This window comes from Arvicanthis niloticus, chromosome X (genome assembly GCF_011762505.2).
Source record: "Arvicanthis niloticus isolate mArvNil1 chromosome X, mArvNil1.pat.X, whole genome shotgun sequence".
In the NCBI taxonomy this organism is placed as follows: domain Eukaryota; kingdom Metazoa; phylum Chordata; class Mammalia; order Rodentia; family Muridae; genus Arvicanthis; species Arvicanthis niloticus.
In genome coordinates this window covers 35,127,191-35,146,343 of record NC_047679.1, presented here as the reverse complement: position 1 = coordinate 35,146,343, position 19,153 = coordinate 35,127,191, and the positions used below count along the sequence as shown (strand labels likewise).

The window sequence follows — 19,153 nt, the reverse complement described above, 5'->3', positions numbered from 1 at the left end:
GGGGCTTCCCCTTTTCTGGGGATAATGAGGGTCAGTGGGAAAGGATTTGGAAGTGTGATCCTAGGAGGAGACAGGAGGGGAGCATTTGGGATGTAAAGTAAATAGATGGTAGATAGATAGATAGATAGATAGATAGATAGATAAAAAATAAAATAAAAAGTCTATCCCCCATAAGTTCACAGATTTGAATACTATATGATTTTAAGATTGGCTCCTACTTTTATTTGTTTCTGACTCAAATACATTCCAGAACCTCTCAGAGCAAGTTATGATTTGTGACTGTTTCACTTGGTGTGCCTCAAATGTTCTGGGAAAATCCACTTACTGGTAGAAAGCAATGCTGACAGTCAGCAAGAGGTATACAGACAGGTTGTGATTCTTCATGTATGCAGGAATATGCTCAGGTGAGACAAGACAGCATTTTCAGGAAACAGGGTCAAACTCATAGCACATTTTGAGGACAGGCAGTCCTAGGTCAAAAAATTACCAACAGCCTTCCTCATAGTTATAAAGCATATGACTGCTAATGGGGTAACCCACAAGGTTATAATGAGATAAGATGGTTCCTATGGAAGTGATAGACTTAGACATTTTAAAGTGGTTATGATGGATGTCTTGTGGGATGCACTCACCCATGTGAAACAAACTCTAAATAATTGGGATACTCAAAATAGAATTAATCCTCAAGACTGGAGGAGGTTGGTAACAGCTATTCAAGAGGCTGCCCCTCGATTACCGTGGTTGTCATGGTTGATAGAAGAAGCCAGGAATTCAGAAGAGCACAATAGACCAAGAGGTATTAATATAGTGTACAACCATTTGATAGGTGAAGATCCTTAGACTGAGATACAAGAACAAGTTCAATATGAAGACATATTCATAGAACAGCTGCCTCTTAATGATAAGAGAGACTAAGGAGGACTGGACAAAGGGGAAGGCTTTTATAGAATTTTTCAAGCATGTACAAATGAGCTTAGTGGTAAAATATCCTGCATAGAAAACCTTGTTTGGCCATTAATGCTGTGTCAGTTGGGGCAGGGATTTCCAAGTCTAGGAGCTATGGGCTATGCCAGTGGCAGAGCCCTTTTTTATCATTGGTAAAAATCTTTATTTCTTGTTGATTCAGAAACAGTTGAATGGTAGGTAGAAAAAGGGAAGGAGAGTCCTATAAAAGAGAAGGGCCGTGCTCCATGTGGTGGTGCATACCAATAACCCCAATACTTGGGTGGCAGAGGTGGAAGGGTAGCCTATGAGTTATAGGTCAACCTGGCCTACGCAGTGAGTTCCCAGCCACCATAGGCTACTGGGTAGTAATCTCTCCAGAAAGGTGAAAAGGTGCTAGCCTGGGTAGGGGAGCACTTGTGCAGGGAAACAGGGCAAGGGGCATTCTCAGGTAGAGCATATGGAATGGAAAAGCAGTTACATGGGACATGAAACTGAAAATTAGCCACAGGGGAGGCAAAAAGCATTGAATCCATGTTGGCAAGATGAGTAGGGGGAGGTTAGCATCACTTAGGGCTATAGGACTTTGAGGTTCCATCAAAGGATTGAGGCTTAGACTTCAGGCTTCAGAGAATAACATGGGGGAGGCCAGTAAGGGCTATGCAGGCTGCAAGGAGAACCTCCAGGCCCCTATCCTAGGTCCCCTCCTTTGGGGGCAATCTCACTGACGTTGCAGAATCGCTCACTGTAGTCTGGTTGCAGACTCTTGAGTCAGCCCTTTAGACACACCACTCAAGGCCAAAAACTTCCAGTGGTATGCAGTAACCAGATCCTCTAGATTCTTGATGAGGGGAATTCAAGGCATTTGTTCCAACCAACAGTACACAAAGATCAGGGTAATAATCAACCCCATGGTGTCAACAGGGATAAGCACAGCTTCCAGTGCAAACAAGGAAGGATTCTCCTCTGCAGTATGGCTCCCCCAGTGGACTGGTTTGCTCCATTTACTCCAGTGTTGAGTACTTCCACAGATTGGGTTAACATGTCTCTGAACATGAAATGTGTACAGTTTCTGCTCATCCACACTAGGCAGGGAGAATCTAGGTTCATGAGTCACTATTCCATCCAGCCTAGATCTCGGTTGCTCCAGTACTGCACCAACAGTGTAAACAGTGTTCTATATATCTTCTTTTTCAGCTCATCTCTAGCTGTGATTCACTCAGGTTGTAAAGTGTTAGTTCCTCTGAAGCCCATGAGATCACAAGATTCTGTAGGTTTAGCTTCTGTTCAGCTGCCTCTGTGGTTCCTGGGGGTCCTGGAGCTGGATGACAAATGTCTGGTAGAGCTGGATATCTTCTTTTTGTATCTGACATCCAGAAGTAATCTCTTTTGAGAACAGATAGTGCTGAACTCCTGGAATGTATTATTATCAGATCCTTTGTATCTATAGTGCAGAATGAGGTTGGTCGAATGAGGCTCAGAACTGCTATTCCAAGTGCAATGCATATACTCGACATTGAACACAAAGCGTTGAACCTCTGGGAGGGACAGAATAGGAACATTGAGGTGTTCAAGGGCTGTAGAAGTCAGGACCAAATCTCAGAAAGTTGTTAGGACCAGCTTGGTAAGGTACCTGTAAGGGAAGAGTGATGCTGAGGTCGCTCTGGGGGATGTGGGACTCTCATTGACTGTCCAGTGTCAGGGCCTTTAAATAATTACTTTTACTTTTTTTTTACTTATTCACTTATATCCTATTCACTGTCTCTTCCTGGTCACCTCCTCCAACAATCCTTCCCTTACTCCACCTCCACTTCTCCTCTGAGCAGGTGAGAGTCCCCTTGAGTTTCCCCCAACCTGGCATATCATGTCTCTGTGAGGCTTGGCACATCCTCTCCCACTGAGGCCAGACAAGGCAGCCCAGCTAGAAGAACATATCCCATGTCCAGGCAACAGCTTTGGGAATAAGACACCAACCCCCATTTCAGTTGTTTGGAACCTACATGAACACCAAGCCACACAGCTGCTACATATGTGCAGGGAGGCCTAGGTTCAGCTCATCTATTTTCTTTGCTTAGTGGTTCAGTCTCTGGGCTATGAGTCATGCCAGTGTCCAGTTATTCTTTCCTGGCCCTTTTACTGTACAGATTCAGCATTTCATGTTTTATATTGATATCTTTAATACATTTGTAGTAAGAAATTGTGCTACCGTCTCCCTGTTGCCAGGATCTCTAGTTACTGTTCTTGTATAATCCATTATTGTGTGTTACTGCTCTCTCACAGAAAACATAAAGAACCAGTATGTTTATATAAAAATAGAAACAATCTATTTAATGGAATAAGTTCCTATGTTTATTTCTCCCCTAAATAATAATAAACAGAAATAAAAGTTTACTAGAGCAACTTTTTTCCTTGAACCATCTGAGGCTAAATTGCCAAACAGACAGTTATAAGCTCTTACATGCCTACAAACAAATTGTCTTAATTACTTGTCTTGTAGCTATAACAAAATGCCTGGGAAAATGCTTCACATAAACAAAATAACAAGGTTGGAGTTTTTAAAACAATGGACTATGTATTTATTTGTTACGTTTCAGCTATTTTGATAAAACCTCATGACCATGGAATCTTATTTTAAAAAAAAAAAGCTTCTTTGGGCTTATGGTATCAAAGGATTAGAATCCATGATGGAAGAGAAGCATGGCAGCCAGCAGCAGGTAGAAGCTGAGACCTCACATCTTCAAAGGCAAGCATGAAACAAGGAGAGACATTATGAATGTCTACCCTAATGAGAAACTTCCTCCAGCAAGTCTGAATCAACTTACATCTGCTCAAACAGCAGCACCACCTAGCAACCAAATGTCCAAAATCTCAAGACTACGGGGGACATATCCTCATTCAAACCACTACAGACTGCAACAAGAAGTCTTGTGTTCATGGACTCTAGAGAGAACCCTCAGGCACAAATGTGTGAGAAACATTAGTCAGAGAAGGAGGGAAAGCCCTCATGACAGAATTATTTACTCTCTATTCATAACCTTGCCTTTTCATGGTGTACACTAAAATGTATGGTTATATCCATAGATCACAAGATCCAGGAACTCAGACCCAACCTAGAATGAATGTTTGTTTTCTTTGATTATTAACATGTTCCAAGCCTATTTTTCTCTTCCAAGTACAATTATGTGCTTGTAATGAATGAAAACACACTGTACTCCTTTCCTACCCCATGCAGCCTCCACTATTCTACAAGGGAAGGGGTACATTCTGCTCTTAATTCTAACTTTGTTATATCTTTCTAGCCAAAAATTTAAATCATCTCCTTAAACTTTCTGTCAACTACTCTAACTTCCTAAAAGTATTTAAATCAAATTAGGAATTTTATAAAATCATTAATTCATGTAAACCATACTGTTTTATGAAAGTTCATCTTCACTTTATTCTGCAGGATATATAGCCCAATAGAGTAGGCCTTCTCCAGGAAGCTCATCTGCCAACTGCAGCTCCTCCTACATGACATCCACCATATTATATATTATTTATTACAGTATTCTTTTACCATATTTTATACTATTGATTACAGTATTCATTATAGCCTCTATGCTGAAAGTGTTTATCAGCTGCTGGAATTTCCCAATGTAATTTTTCAGGTCACTTATGCATATTGTCACATCATCATCAAATAAAGATACTTTGACTTGCTGCTTTCCAATTTGTATCTCCTTCAGTGGTCTTATTGCTGTAGAGAATTTCAAGTACTAAACTGAATAAGTATGGAAAGAATGGACTCCCTTGTCTTGTTCCCTAGTTTTAGTGGAATTGCTTTTAGATTCTTTTTATTTAGTTCGATGTTGGCCATAGGCTTGCTGTAAATTGCCTCTGTTATATTTTGGTATGTACCTTGTATGCTTAATCTTTCCAAGACTTTTATCCTGTAGGGGTGTTCAATTTTATCAAAGGCCCTTTCTGCATCTAATGAGATGACCATGTGATTTATTAAATTTATTGTTTTTTGTATCTTGAACCATTGTGGATTGGTTCTAATGCTAGTCATGTTAATTCAGCTGATGAAATCACACGGGGCCTGCATGTGTCTAGGCTGAGGGCCCCTGACCCCAGTTGGTTCTGATTAGAAAATAAAGTTGTCAATGACCTATGGCTGGGCAGGGAGACAGAGGTGGGATTGCTTAGCCTGGTATATGATGCATTTGATTTTAGAAATAGGCTCATACAGAAATATAGAAGGGAATTTAATTGCAGTTAAATACACAGGAAAGGATGTTAATTCAAGTTATATAAAGAGAAAGGGCATAATATATCCACATAGATATTAATCTCCATAGAAGGAGGAATTTAAGTATGCAAAGATGAATAAACAAACTTAGGACTTGATCTCATATAAGAACAAGGCAGGAGATAGTGGGGGAGCACTGTCTCAACTGATAATGGTAATTGTTTAGATTGCTTTAATTGTTTTGAGTTGTTTTAATTATCAAAATGAAAGTGATTGTAAGCTTGGTGGTATTAATAACAACAGTAATCCTCTGGGACAGAATTCAGAGTAGAACAGGCCCAGAGAAAAAAGAGGGTGCAAAATTGAACCAGTCCATTTTGGGTTGCCAGACCAAGGACATACTAATTCTGGGAAAGAGGCTCTGTTTTTGTGTCAACACGAAAAGGATTTGGACCCCTTCCAAACTAATATGGACCAGATATGATAGTGGAAGATCCCTGAAGATCTTCGCTACAGACGGAAAAGAAAAATTCAAGACCAAACAGGACAGGTAACATAAATTGCTGATCCTTCCACAGGGAAACAACCTTGAAACATGCATAGACATAAAAGTATCTCTAGCCAAAACTTCAGCTAAAATCAGACAATTAATCTTGTTGGTTATGGAATCTTTAAGATTCATCATGACATCTTTCACATGGCATGAATTTATTACATTTGGTTATTGATCAAATTAACTCATAAAAGGATAGTCATCTTTCACCTGCTCAAACAAGGAACAAAAAATTCATCTTTAACTGATCTGTGCACCTTGCACAATCTATGTAAATATCTTAATGATACTAAAATTTTGGTTGTAAGATTTATATATTACACAATGGACAGCTCTGACAAGATTCATCTGCAGTGACACTGAAATGACCTGCTGTTCCAACTATCTGCCTCCCAAAACACCATCAGGAGTAGTTGCTGATTCCCAATGGACTTGGTTCATCCAGCCTTTCAGACAGAGCCAGTCAGAATTTCAATCAAGTACTGAGGCTTCTAAGCATACAGAAACTGGATAACAGATGCAAAAGCTACTTTCTTAAGTCAAACCATTTTTTTCTAATTTTCCTACCCCTCCTCACCCCTTTGAAAAATTTGTCAACCCTATTCAACAGGATGAAGTTGTGGAGAGTCATCATCCAAATTTCTTGGGTTTTGATGTCTGGTTGTGGTTATTTTATAAATATATATGTTGTCATTTTAAGGAATAATTTGGAAATGATCATAATTTTGAACAGGGAGGAAATAGATAGGATAGATTACTAAATTTATTCTTGAGCAAAGCATTGTATAGTCATAATCTTATAATGACAGAAATCTTTATAATTGATGCCAAACTGAAGTTATAATTTCTTACACTGGTACAGAATTTATATATTGATACAGATTTAAGGTTTTCATTGGTACAAATCTCTGCATATTGCTACAAAATTTGAAATTAATATTTTTACTTGTAGATAGGCATTGTACCTATGCAACTCATTTAAGAATGCAAAGCTTTGACCCAATTCTTTATAGCTGCTATTACAAACTACTTAGGATGACTAAGTAATGCAAGTTAAGGGCCAGACAGTAAACTCATAGTTATATTAGATTCTGATTTAATTATAATAAAGTGTTTTCAATATTATTCAAATATAAATAGCTAAGAGTAGTCAAGATTTAACAGTTCAGATATACTTTATATAGATAGATAGTCTTCAAAAACATCAGAAATTCACAGAATATGGCATTCACAATCATTTCATTATTATTAGTGTATATCATGCCTTATAGTTTACTAACTGCTGAAACTATGTTCAATGTATATCTGAAATAAAAGGCATTTTAATGACAGAAGTGTGAGATGTATTGGATTGGTTCTAATGCTATTTGTGTTTATTTTGGCTCCTCAAATCACACAGGAACCTGCACATCTGTGCTGAAAGTCCCCCTCCTCAGTTGGCTCTGATTGGGCAATAAAGTTGCAGACAGCCAGTGGCTGGACAAGTAGACAGAGGCAGGAATTTAGATTTCCCCAGGCAAGAGACTATGATAAAAAGAAGGGTTAGAATCTCCATGATGGGGAAACAGAGAGATCAGACTCTAGGGAAAAGGAGAGAAAGCATGAAGCCATGTAAGAGTCTGGGGTAATAAGAGTGGCTCAGCCTCTGAGCTTCTTAGGGCATATTGAACATAAGGCTCTGTGAGTGTCTGTGTGTGTGTGTGTGTGTGTGTGTGTGTGTGTGTGTGTGTGTGTGTTTTGGTGGGTGGTAGCAAGAGGTGGATGTTGCTAGTAAGGAGTTAACAGCAGGTTAATGATTTACCTCTTCATTGAACCATTCCTGCATCTCTGTGATGGTGAATTATTTTTTGATATGTTCTTGGATTCAGTATGCAAGTATTTTATTGATAATTTTTCCATCTCTGTTCACAAGAAAATTTAGTCTGTGATTCTCTTTCTTTATTGGACCTCTATGTCCTTTCAGTAACAATGTGACTTTGGCCTTGAAAAATGAATTAGGAAATGTTCCTTCTGTTATTATTTTGTGGATTATTTTCAAGAACTTTGGAATTAACATTTCTTTGAAAGTCTTGTATGACTCTGTACAAAAATCAACTGAACCTGGTTTTTATTTGTTGACCTTGGACCTTTATTAAATTGATTTTTTGGTTAGTTCAAGTTTTTTTTTCTTTTTTTTTATTAGATATTTTATTTACACTTCAGATGGCATCCCCTATCCCCATTCCCCACCCCCACCCCCCTTAGGAAACCCATATCCCATGCCCCCTTTTCCTTTTTGCATTTATACATTTTTTAAAAGAATGTTAATCATAGGCTTTATAAGTTTGGAATTGTTCAATCAGAGGTGTAACACACTGACCAACCTAGATATAACAACTATCGTTGACTGGTGGAGATACATGAATATCTGCCTCCCTGTCTCCCCCCTCTTTCTCTCTTTCATCACCTAGCTTCTCCTCTCCTTCTTCTTCTCCTCTTCTTACTCCTTTTCTTCCTCTCAGTACTCCTCCTACCTTAGCTCCTCCTACACATCACCCTTCCTGTTAAAATAAAACTTTTCTCTCAAAATACAATTAGAGCATAATTATGCCAATTTGTACCAGTGAGGTACAGGATAGTCCTAATACCCAGTCCATCCTTTTGTTGACTAACCAGCTCCTCTGTCATCTATTCTAACTAGAACATTTAGTTCTGAACCTGGTTTTAGGATGAATGTCAGCTGACGACCATCCACTCAAATCTTTTCTCTTAAGGTCAATAGCTATATGTTTTCAACCCCATCAGAAATCCAGAATGACTGAGTTAACTATAATTGTGGGAAGCACAAATCATAGTTTCTAAAACTTAGCCAATTTATAGAGACCTCTGACCACCTGGACACTCGCTCTACTTCAAAACGTTGGAGCATCTGTTCTTCTGCCTTCTGGCCCAGGATCATCTGACAGACCTTAGTGCTGCAGAATTATTAAGGGCTGATTACTCTGTCTAGGCAGATATAATCAGTCGACTATTCTGCAAGTGTGTCCTTTTCTGGACAGTAATTTGTCTGTAGAAGGAAAGTGGCAATTCTTGCCTAATGGCTGTCTCACCACAACTGGAGTAACTCCAAGGATGCTCAATTTCTTCTTAGAATTTAACATAGGAAGCTGTCCGGAGCAGACAGGTCTCTAATGAAAATGAACATTAATACTGAAATGTTTGTCATGTCAATTCTAAGGATTTCTGATGTTTTGAAAGCCAGCTATCCATGTAAGGTAATCTGGACTGTTGCCTGTTAACTCCACTCAGCTATTTCTACATAAAACATAGAGAACACCCTTATAATCAACTCCAAGTCATGAATTTGCTATAGTCCCTTAACTCACAGGCTGACCATCTCAAATCAGTTAAAAAGAGTTAAAGAAGGACTGGGTCTAAGCTTTGTATTCCTAAATGTGTTATACTGGTACAATGCCTATGAGAGTAACAATATTTGTCTCACTCTTATATCATTAAGAAGCTCATGCCAATGAAAACCTTAAAATTTGTAAACAAAGTAAATTGGTGCCATTTAAGAATTTATATCTTCATCTTGATATTAATTATACAGATTTCTACTAACAGGTTATGGCTATGCAATAAACTCTAGCTAATTCTCTCTATTCTGACAAAACCACTACTTTTCCCTAGAGAGACAGCCCAACATTTACCACCTTAGTCCCCTAGCCCAGGGAATAGGGGTGCTGACTCTTCATTAGCTTCTTCAAGCTGATTATGGGCGTTGAGATATTAGAAGAGGAGTGGGGGGGAAAGCAAATTGACAATCCTCTGATGCTGTGTCTTCGCTGCCTCCGGATGGAATTCCTGGACCTCAGAGGTTTGAGCAGGTCTGCCCAGCTTGCTTGTTGAGTAGATACACCAAGGCTGATCATTCTGCAATATACAATTCTCAAAACAAATTTTAGTATCAAGATAGTTTTTTTTAAGAGGGCTGACATATTATTAAGATTATTGGTTCTACTCGCTTTTCTATTTTTCCCCTCTTTTATTGGATATAATATTTACATTTCAAATTTTATCCCCTTACCATATTTCCCCCACCACCCAGGAATCCCTTATCCCATCCCCCCTCCTCCTGCTTCTATGAAGGTGTTTATTCGCCTACCCCCAGCCCCCCTCCCCACCCTCAGATTCCCCCCCTCAGTGCTCAGCCTTCAGGGTACCATTGACCTTGTCTCCCACCTATGTCCAACAAGGTCATCCTCCCCTACATATACTGCTGGAGTCATGTGTCTCTCTATATGTGCTCCTAGGCTGGTGGTTTAGACCCTGGGGAGCTCTGGCTGGTTGGTATTATTGCTCTCCTCACCAGGCCACCAGCCCTTAAGGTTCCTTCAATTTACTCTCTAGCTCCTCCATTGGAAACCTTTGATCAGATTAATGGATAGCTGTGGGTATCTGTCTCTGGGTATGTCCGACTCTGGGAGACCTCTAAGGAGACAGCCTTAACAGGCTGCTGTCAGCTTTCCCATCCTGACATCCCTATCAGCGTCTATTTTTGGTGACTGCCCATGGAATGAATACCCAGATGGAATGGTCTCCCTACAACCCCCTCTTCAGATTCTGACCCACACTTTGTCTCCATATTTGCTCCCTTGGTTATTTAGTTACTCCTTCTAAGAAAGACCTAGGCATCCTCACTTGTTCTTTCTTCTTCATGAGCTTCATGTCATCTGGTAGTTGAATCTTTGTTGTTTCAAATTTTTGGGCTAATCTCCGCTTATCAGTGAGTAAATACCATGTGTGTTCTTTTGTGATTGGGTTACCTCACTGAGGATGACATTTTCTAGTTCCATCCATTTACCTAAGAATTTCTCGAATTCATTATTTTTAATAGCTGAGTAATATTCCACTGTGTAAATGTACCACATTTTTTGTATCCATTCCTCTGTTGAAGGGCATCTGGGTTCTTTCCAGCTTCTGGCTATTATAAATAGGGCTGCTATGAACATAGTGGAACATATGCCTTTGTTTTTTGTTGGGGCATTTTCTGGGTATATGCCCAGAAGTGGTATAGCTGGGTCCTCAGGTAGTGCTATGTCCAATTTTCTGAGGAACTGCCAGACTGACTTCCAAAGTGGTTGTACCAGCTTGCAACTCCACCAACAATGGAGTAGTGTTCCTCTTTCTTCACATCCTCGCCAGCATCTACTATCACCTGAGTTTTTGATCTTAGCCATTCTGACTGGTGTGAGGTGGTATCTCAGTGTTGTTTTGATTTGCATTTCCCTGATGACTAAGGATGTTGAGCATTTCTTAAGGTGCTTCTTGGCCATTCGAGTTTCCTCAGTTGAGAATTCTTTTTTTTAGCTCTGTACCCCATTTTTAATGGGGTTATTTTGTTGTTTGGCGTCTAATTTCTTGAGTTCTTTGTAAATATTTGATATTAGCCCCCTATCGGATGTAGGATTGGTAATGATCTTTTCCCAATCTGTTGGTTGCCGTTTTGTCTTGTTGACAGAGTCCTTTGCGTTACAGAAGCTTTGCAATTTGATGAGGTCCCATTTGTCGATTCTTGATCTTAGAGCATAAGCCATTGGTGTTCTGTTCAGGAACTTTTCCCCTGTGCCTAGGTATTTGAGGGTCTTCCCAAAACTTCTCTTCTAATAGTTTCAGTGTACCTGGCTTTATGTGAAGGTCCTTTATCCACTTGGAGTTGAGCTTTGTGCAAGGGGATAAGAATGGATTAATTTGCATTCTTCTACATGTTGACCTCCAGTTGAGCCAGCACCACTTGTTGAAAATGCTGTCCTTTTTCCACTGGATGAATTTAGCTCCCTTGTCAAAGATCAAGTGACCATAGGTATGCAGGTTCATTTCTGGGTCTTCAATTCTGTTCCATTGATCATCCTGTCTGTTTCTGTACCAATACCAAGCAGTTTTTATCACTACTGCTCTGTAGTACAGTTTGAGGTCCGGAATGGTGATTCCCCCAGAGGTTCTTTTATTGTTGAGAATAGTTCTCGATATCCTAGGTTTTTTGTTATTCCAAATGAATTTGTAAATTGCTCTTTCTATCTCTATGAAGAATTGATTTGGAATTTTGATGGGTATTGCATTGAATCTGTAGATTGCTTTTGGCAGGATAGCCATTTTTACTAAATTAATCCTGCCAATCCAGGAGCATGGGAGATCTTTCCATCTTCTGAGATCTTCTTCAATTTCTTTCTTTAGAGACTTGAAGTTCTTGTCATACAGATCTTTCACTTGCTTTGTTAGATTCACTCCAAGATAATTTATTTTATTCGTGGCTATTGTGAAGGGTATCATTTCCCTGATTTCTTTCTCTGCCTGTTTATCCTTTGAATAGAGGAAGGCTACTGATTTGTTTGAGTTGATTTTATATCCAGCCACATTGCTAAAGTTGTTTATCAGGTTTAGGAGTTCTCTGGTGGAAGTTTTAGGTTCACTTAAGTATACTATCATATCATCTGCAAATACTGAAATTTTGACTTCTTCCTTTCCTATCTGTATCCCTTTGACTTCCTTTTGTTGTCTAATTGCTCTAGCTAAGACTTCCAGTACTATATTGAATAGGTAAGGTGAGAGTGGGCAGCCTTGCCTAGTCCCTGATCTTAGTGGGATTGCTTCAAGTTTCTCTCCATTTTGTTTGATGTTGGCTACTGGCTTGCTGTATATTGCTTTTACTATGTTTAGGTATGGGCCTTGAATTCCTGATCTTTCCAAGACTTTTAACATGAAGGGATGTTGAATTTTGTCAAATGATTTCTCAGTGTCTAGTGAGATGACCATGTGGTTTTTCTCTTTGAGTTTATTTATGTAGTGGATTACATTGATGGATTTCCGAATATAGAACCATCCCTGCATTACTGGGATAAAGCCTACTTGATCTTGATGGATAATTGTTTTGATGTGTTGTTGGATTCGGTTTGCGAGAATTTTATTGAGTATTTTTGCATCAATATTCATAAGAGAGATTGGTCTGTAGTTCTCTTTCTTTGTTGGGTCTTTCTGTGGTTTAGGTATGAGTGTAATGGTAGCTTCATAGAACGAATTGGGTAGTGTTCCTTCTGTTTCTATTCGATGGAATAGCTTGAAGAGGATTGGTATTAGGTCTTCCTTGAAGGTCTGAAAGAATTCTGCACTGAAACCATCTGGCCCCGGACATTTTTTGGTGGGAAGATTTTTAATGACTGTGTCTATTTCTTTAGGCATTATGGGACTGTTTAGATGGTTTATATGCTCCTTGTTTAACTTTGGTACATGGTATCTGTCTAGAAAATTGTCTCTTTCCTCCAGATTTTCCAATTTTGTTGAGTATAGGCCTTTGTAGTAGGATCTGATAATTTTTTTTAATTTCCTCTGTTTCTGTTGTTATGTCTCCCTTTTCAGTTCTGATTTTATTAATTTGAATACTGTCTCTGTGCCCTTTGGTTAGTCTGGCTAAGGGTTTGTCTATCTTGTTGATTTTCTCAAATAACCAGCTCCTGGTTTTGTTGATATTTTGTATAGTTCTTTTTGTTTCAACTTGGTTGATTTCAGCCCTGAGTTTGATTATTTCCTGCCGTCTACTCCTCTTGGGTATACTAGCTTCTTTCTGTTCTAATGCTTTCAGGTTTGCTGTCAAGTTGTTGATGTATGCTCTTTCCACTTTCCTTTTGTGAGCACTTAGAGCTATGATTTTTCCTCTTAGTACTGCTTTCAATGAGTCCCACATGTTTGGATATGATGTGTCCTCATTTTCATTCAAATCTAAAAAGTCTTTAATTTCTTTCTTAATTTCTTCCTTGACCAAGTTATCATTGAGTAGAGCATTGTTCAGTTGCCAAGTGTATGTCGGTTTTCTGTTGTTTTTGTCCATGTCAAAGATAAGTCTTAATCCATGGTGGTCTGATAAGGTACTGGGGATTATTTCAATCTTTTTGTATCTGTTGAGGCCTGTTTTGTGACCAATTATATGGTCTATTTTCGAGAAGGTACCATGAGGTGCTGAGAAGAAGGTATATTCTTTTGTTTTAGGATGAAATGTTCTATAGATGTCAGTTAAGTCCAATTGGTTCATAACTTCTGTTAGTTTCATTGTGTCTCGATTTAGTTTCTCTTTCCATGATCTGTCCATAGCTGAGAGTGGGGTGTTGAAATCTCCCACTATTATTGTGTAGGGTGCAATGTAGGCTTTAAGTTTTAGTAAAGTGTCTTTTATGTATGTGGGTGCCCTTACATTTGGGGCATAGATGTTGAGAATTGCAAGTTTCTCTTGGTACATTTTTCCTTTCATGAATATGAAGTGTCCTTCTTTATCTTTTTTGATTACTTCTGGTTGAAAACTGATTTTATTTGATATTAGAATTGCTACTCCAGCTTGTTTCTTGGGACCATTTGCTTGGAAGATTGTTTTCCAACCTTTTATTCTGAGGTAGTGTCTGTCCTTTCCACAGAGGTGCGTTTCCTGAATGCAGCAAAATGTTGGGTCCTGTTTACGTATCCAGTCTGATAGTCTATGTCTTTTTACTGGAGAATTGACTCCATTGATATTAAGAGATATTAAGGAAAAATGAGTGTTGTTTCCTGTTATTTTTGTTATTGGCAGTGGAGATATGTTTGTATAGCTACCTTCTTTTACGGTTTTTGGAAGATTACTTTCCTGCTTTTTCTAGGTTGTAGTTTTCCCTCCTTGTGATGGAGTTTTCCACCAATTATCCTTTGAAGTGCTGGGTTTGTGTTGAGATACTGTGTAAATTTGGATTTGTCATGGAATATTTTGGTTTCTCCATCAATAATGATTGACAGTTTTGCTGGGTATAGTAGTCTGGGCTGACATTTATGTTCTTTTAGGGTCTGTATGATATCGGTCCAGGATCTTCTGGCTTTTATGGTCTCTGGTGAGAAGTCTGGTGTAATTCTTATAGGTCTGCCTTTATATGTTACTTTGCCTTTTTCCCTTACTACTTTTAGTATTTTTTCTTTGTTTTGTACATTTGATGTTTTGACTATTATGTGGCGGGAAGTATTTCTTTTCTGGTCTAAACTATTTGGAGTTCTGTAGGCTTCTTGTATATTTATGGACAGCTCTTTCTTTAGATTAGGGAAGTTTTCCTCTATAATTTTGTTGAGGATATTTACTGGTCCTTTAAGTTGGGAGTCTTCCCCCTCATCTATTCCTATTATCCTTAGGTTTGGCCTTCTCATTGTGTCTTGGATTTCTTGTATATTTTGGGTTAGTAGCTTTTTGTATTTTGCATTTTCTTTGACAGTTGTGTCAATGTTTTCCATGGTATCTTCTGCACATGAGATTCTCTCTTCTATCTCTTGTATTCTGTTGGTAATACTTGTGTCTATGACTCCTGATCGTTTTTTTAAGTTTCCTATCTCCAGGGTGTTCTCCCTTTGTGATTTCTTTATTGTTTCTATTTCCATTTTTAGATCCTGCATGGTTTTGTTTAATTCCTTCTCCCGTTTGGTTGCATTTTCTTGCAATGCCTTAAGGGATTTTTGTGTTTCCACTCTAAGGGTTTCTATCTGTTCTTTGAGAGTGTTATTTATGTCTTTCTTAAAGTCCTCTATCATCATCATGAGAAGTGATTTTAATTCTGAATCCTGCTTTTCTGGTGTGATGGGGTGTTCAGGGCTTGCTATCATGGGGGAACTGGGTTCTAATGATGCCATGTAACTTTGGTTTCTGTTGCTTACGTTCTTGCGCCTGCCTTTTGCCATCTGGTTAATTCTAGTGCTACCTGTACTTCTGTCTCTGATTGAAGCCTGTCTTTCCAGTTGTCTCGCTTGTGTTTGGTCTTCTAGGAGTCCAGATGTCTCTGTGATTTTTTCCAGCTGCCCTGATTACAGTGGTATCTCTAGGATGCCTCAGGATATGGTGCCTCCAAGGTAGCAGTCCAGCTAGATGTCTGCTGTTCTGGGTGCAGTGTCTCCTCTTGGATATCTCAGGATATGTTGTCTGACACTCTGAGTTCAGTTGTTCCTCTGTGGCTCTGGGTTGTGTGGATCTTCCAGTATGTCTCAGGTGGGATTCGGGGTCCACACAACTGCAGACCTGGTAGAGGTCTGGTCTGGGCCTCAGACCCGGGAGATGGGCAGAAGGGGGGTGCTATCTGCTGGATTCTGAGCACTCAGGGCACCCAGCTATGAGCTCAGGGTAGTATGTGGGTTTTCCTACCTAAAGCTGGTTGTGGGATCTGTGGATCCCCCAGAATGTGTCTGGCGGAATCCAGGGTGCACTCACCCGCAGGCCTCAGACCGGAGGAGGGGCAAGTGGCAGAAAGGGCGTGCTAGCGCTGGCTATGGGTTCTATGGATCCCCCAGAATGTGTCTGGCGGAATCCGGGGTGCACTCACCTGCAGGCCTCAGACTGGAGGAGGGGCGAGCAGCGGAAGGGGCTTGCTAGTGCTGGCTATGGGTTCTATGGATCCCCCAGAATCTAGTTCAAGTTTTATTTCTTCCGCTTCTATATTATTTTAACTGCCTCTGTATCACTAGGAGGTACAGCTCTTTTCATGTTGCCTTTCTGACATTTATTTAACTTTGGCAGGTTGTATGTATTGAGAAAATTATTTGTTAATATGCCCTTATGATTCTCTGGATTTTCTAAGATTAAAATAAAATATATATGAAAGAAATATAGAAATTGTTGGAATTTCATACTCCTCAAAATAAACAGATTTGGAGTCATATTATGCATTTTTAATTGAAAGTTTTGATTTTATATTTCTTTTATTTTTGAGATTGCAATATAATCACTTCATTTTTTCCCTTCCTCTACTTGTGCCATCCTGTACAATAATCCTTGCTACCAAAATTCAGGGCTTTTTTTCAATTACATATGCAAAAGTTGTGAAATTTTGATGAACTAATTTCACTGGTTTGTGATTACAAAGAGAAACAAAATAATCTGTTAATAAATAGATTAGTTTATTGTTTCATAAAGTTTCAGAAAATGAAATTATTGAGTTTGTACATATGCTTATACCCCAAGAAAGATAAAGGGAATTTCCATGGAGCATTAATGCCATAGAAAAGAGGAAAGAAGAAGGGAGAAGAAAATAACTTCAAAAGCTGTTCCGATTTGACCTCAACCCCTGAATTGAGGATAAATGCCTAAGACTATAATGGAAACCAAAACCAAAGGAAACTGTTGAGGTTAGGGATTCTGAATTTGTCATTCATCTGAAAACTACAGAGTATTTAGTTTTCAGAATCAAGATCATTATTATCTGTCCGTTTAAACCTTAAATATTAAACAAAAAAACTTATATCTCTTTTATAATATAGTGGTCCCTAATACTATATATGAAGTTGAGAATAATAAAAATACATTGCAGTATTGGAAATGTAATGGAGCATGATATTGACGGGTGTTATACGCAGAAAGATTTGATAAGCATTTAACTTCAGAAAGCTCATGATTTACAACAAAATTTGCTTTGGGGGGAAAAATAAAGAAAAATCGGAAAATCAGAAACTTTGAAGTCATTTTGGTTTTAGTGGATATTTTATTTACTTACATTTCAAATGTTTTCCCCTTTCCCAGTTTCCCCTCCAGGAACCCCCATCACATCTCCACTTCCCCTGCTATGATAAGAATGCTCCCCACCCACCCACCTAAAACCCACTCCCACCTCACTGCCTTGGTATTCCCATACACTGGGGCATAGAGCCTTCACAGGACCAAAGGCCTCTCCTCCCATTGATGCTCGACAAGGCCATCCTCTACTACATATGTAGCTGGAGCCATGAGTCCTTCCATGTGTACTATTTGGTTGTTCGTTTAGTCTCTGGTAGCTGTGGGGGGCTAGTTGGTTGATATTGTTCTTTTTCCAATGGGTTGCAAAACCCCTTCAGCTCCTTCAGTGTTTTCTCTAACTCCTCCAATGTGGACCTCATGCTCAGTCCAATGGTTGGCTGCCTTTGTATTTGTCAGGCTCTGTAAGAGCCTCTCAGGAGACAGTTATATCAGGCTCATGTCAGCAAGCACTTCTTGGCATCCACAATAGTGTCTGGGTTTGGTGTCTGTATATAGGATGGATCCCCAGGTAGGGCAGTCTCTGGATGGCCGTTTGCTGTTAGTCTTTGCTCCACACTTTGTCCCCATATTTCCTTTAGACAGGAGCAATTCTGGGTTAAAAATTTGGAGATGATTGGGTGGCCATATCCCTCAACCGGTACCACATTTTCTGTATTCATTCCTCTGTTGAAAGACATCTGCATTCTTTCCAGCTTCTGGCTATTACAAATAAGGATTCTATGAACATAGTGGGGCAAGTGTCCTTGTTATATGTTGGCGCATCTTCTGGGTATATGCCCAGGAGTGGTAGAGCTAAGTACTCAGGCAATACTATGTGCAATTTTCTGAGGAACTGCCAGACTGATTTCCAAAGTGGTTGTAATCCCACCAACAATGGAGGAGTGTTCCTCTTTCTCCACATCCTCACCAGAATCTGCTGTCTCCTGAGTTTTTTATCTTATCTATTCTGGCTGGTGTGAGGTGGTATCTCAGTGTTGTTTTGATTTGCATTTCCTTGATGACTAAGGATGTCAAACATTTCTTTAGGTGCTTCTTGGCCATTGGAGATTCCTCAGTTGAGAATTCTTTGTTTAACTCTGTACCCCATTTTAATAGAGTTATTTAGTTCTCTGGAGTCTAACTTCTTGAGTTCTTTGTATATATTGGATATTCTCCCTCTGTTGGATCTAGGATTGGAAAATATCTTTTCCCAATCTGTTGGTTGCCTTTTTGTCCTATTAACAGTGTCCTTTGCCTTACAGAAACTTTGCAGGAAATGACACCTTACACAATAGTCACAAACAATATAAGATGCCTTGGTGTGACTCTAACCAAGCAAGTGAAAGATCTGTATGACAAGAACTTGAAGTCTCTGAAGAAAGAAATCGAAGAATTTCACACAAGATGGAAAGATCTCTCATGATCGTGAATTGGCAGGATTAATACAGTAAAAATAGTCATCTTGCAGTGAGTAATCTACAGATTCAATGCAATCCCCATCAAAACTCAAACTCAATTCTTCATAGAGTTAGAAAAAGCAATTTTCAAATTCATTAAGAATAAACAAAAACCCAGGATAGCAAAAACTATTCTCAACAATAAAAGAACTTCTGGAGGAATCACCATCCCTGACCTCAAGCTGTACTACAGAGCAGTAGTGATTAAAAAAAAACCTGCAGGGTATTGGTACAGAGACAGGCAGGTAGATTGATAGCATAGAATTGAAGACCCAAAAATGAATCCACACATTTTGGGTCGCTTGATCTTTGACAAAGAAGCGACAACCATCCAGTGGGAAAAAGACAGAATTTTCAACAAATTGTGCTGGTTCAACTGGAGGTCAACATGCTGAAGAATGCAAATCAATCCATTCTTATCTCCCTGTACAAAGCTCAAGTCCAAGTGGATAAAA

The 19,153-nt window shown here is 39.2% G+C and overlaps 1 pseudogene; it reads right to left on the bottom strand.

The window, feature by feature from the left end:
* Positions 1-1,554: 1,554 nt before the first annotated feature.
* LOC117694887 (cytokine receptor common subunit gamma-like) overlaps positions 1,555-19,153 on the bottom strand; it is a 31,089-nt pseudogene continuing 13,490 nt past the window's right edge.